Source organism: Elephantulus edwardii, unplaced genomic scaffold (genome assembly GCF_000299155.1).
Source record: "Elephantulus edwardii isolate Elephantulus edwardi_28Jun2011 unplaced genomic scaffold, EleEdw1.0 scaffold00013, whole genome shotgun sequence".
Classification (NCBI taxonomy): Eukaryota; Metazoa; Chordata; class Mammalia; order Macroscelidea; family Macroscelididae; genus Elephantulus; species Elephantulus edwardii.
The window spans coordinates 24,169,106-24,171,571 of record NW_006399763.1 but is presented as its reverse complement, the minus strand read 5'-3'; the positions used below and the strand labels follow the sequence as shown (position 1 = coordinate 24,171,571).

General features: G+C 48.9%; 1 pseudogene; it reads left to right on the top strand.

The window, feature by feature from the left end:
• LOC102853653 overlaps positions 1–1,915 on the top strand; it is a 12,627-nt pseudogene extending 10,712 nt beyond the window's left edge.
• The last annotated feature ends 551 nt before the right edge of the window (positions 1,916–2,466 follow it).

Below are 2,466 nucleotides of genomic sequence, written 5' to 3'. Positions count from 1 at the left end.
ACCACTGGGCCAATTGGCAGGATCAGGATGCATGGTGAAGAGATTGAGATTGTTCACAGCTTCAGTTTGCTTGGCTCCACAGTCAACACTCTCGGCACCAGTAGCCAGGAAATTAAAAGGCACATTGCCATGGGAAAGTCTGCTGTTAGGGACCTCTCCACAGTACTGAAGAGCAATGGTGTCACTCTGGAGATTAAGGTGCACCTGCCACGGGCTTTGCAATCACTTGTTATACATCAGAGAGTTGGAAAATGACTAGGGTAGCTGTGGTGCTGGAGAAGAGTATTGAGTATACCATGGACTGCTAAAAAAACAAACAGATTCATCCTGGAGAGGGTTAAACTGGGCTGCTTCTTGGAAGCAAGGATTCTGAGGCTTCCCCTGACATACTTTGGACATTTCGTAAGGAGAGGCCGGTCCTCGGAGAAGGACATCACGCTTGGGAGGATGGAGGGACAGCTCAGGAGGGGAAGGCCCTCTATGAGGTGTCTTGATTCAGTGACTGAGGTAATCTATGTGTGTCGGAGGCAGTGCAATTGGTACAAGATAGAGCAGGGCTTAGGGCTGTTGTATATAGGGTCACTATGAGTCACAAGCAACTGGACGGCACGTAACAACAAAAACCCTCATTACTCCAGTCACTGTATCAATCCATCTCCTCTATGGTCTCCCCTCTTCCTCTGTCTCTTCATGTATAATGAGAAAGATCGACAATCTTCTACCCTGTGATTAACTACTTCTGAAAAACCACCAGAGGGTCAAGGGTCAAGGGTCAACAACAACAACTATATACAACAACTATATATATATATATATATATACACACATACACACACAAAGGGTCAACAACAACAATATATATATATATATATTTCTATAGGTTCTAGCCATCGTGGGGCACCCTTGGCACCCAGACATGATAGTGGGCATGGGCCTGAAGGACTCCTATATGGGGGACGAAGCCCAGAGCAAGAGTGGCATCCTGACCCTCAAGTACCCCATCGAGCACGGCATTGTCACCAACTGGGATGACATGGAGAAGATCTGGCATCACACCTTCTACAACGAGCTGCGTGTAGCCCCCGAACAGCACCCTGTGCTGCTGACGGTGGCCCCCCTGAACCCCAAGACTAACCAGGAGAAAATAACCCAGATCATGTTCGAGACCTTCACCACCCCTGCCATGTGTGGCCAACCGGGCCGTGCTGTCCCTGTATGCCTCTGGCCGGACCACTGGCATCATGACGCATTCCAGGGAGGGGGTCACCCACACTGTGCCCATCTACGAGGGGTACGCCCTCTCCCATGTCATCCTGCGTCTGGACCTGGCTGGCCGGGACCTGCTGGACTACCTCACGAAGATCCTCACAGAGCGAAGCTACAGCTTCACCACGGCGGCTGAGCGGGAAATTGTGCATCGCATCAAGGAGTAACTCTGTTATGTTGCCCTGGACTTCTAGCAGGAGATGGGCACGGCGACATCCTCGTCCTCCTTGGAGAGGAGCTCCGAGCTGCCCAACGGGCAGGTCATCACCACCGGCAATGAGCCTATCTGCTGTCCCTAGGCACTCTTCCAGCTCTCCTTCCTGGGCATGGAGTCTTGTGGCATCCACGAAACTACCTTCAACTCCATCACGAAGTGTGATGTTGACATCAACAAGGACCTCTACGCCAACTCAGTGCTGTCTGGCGGGACCACCATGTACCTGGGCATCACCAACAGGATGCAGAAGGAGATCACATTGCTGGCCCCCAGCATGATGAAGATGAAGATCATCGCTCCCCATGAGCGCAAATACTCTGTGGGATCCACGGCTCCATCCTGGCCTCCCTGTCCACCTTCCAGCAGATGTGGATCAGCAAGCAGGAGTACGTCCAGTCTGGCCCCTCCATCCTCCACCGCAAATGCTTCTAGGCGGACTGTTTAATTGTGTTACACCCTTTCTTGATTAAAAAACAAACAAACAAAAACCTAACATGGCTTTATTTGTTACTTTTTAATTTTTTTTTCACTTGACTCACGATTTAAAAACTGGAACGGTGAGGGTGACAGCAATTGGTGTGGAGCGAGAATCCCCCAATTCTCCAATATGGCCCAGGACTTTGTACATTGTTCTTTTTGTAAAAAAAAAAAAAAAATAATCATTCCAAATAATCGCAATATGGCTATGTGGCAGGAAGCTCCTGCCTTTCCAAAAGCCTATTCCTCCCCCTAGTTTTTACCTGATCCAGTTTTGGTTTTGGGGTTTTTTGGGGTTTTTTTTTGTTAAAAAAATCTTCCACCTTAATACTTGTTCTTTAGTTTTTGTTTTCAATAGTCAGCCATTGAAGGCCCTATTTTGGGGGGACCCTTACCCCTTTCCCCCAACTCTAGAAATATGAAGGTTTTTGGTCTCCTTGGGGTGGCTGAGATGTGGAGGAAGCCAGGGCTTTACCTGTACACTGACTTGAGAACAGTTGAATATA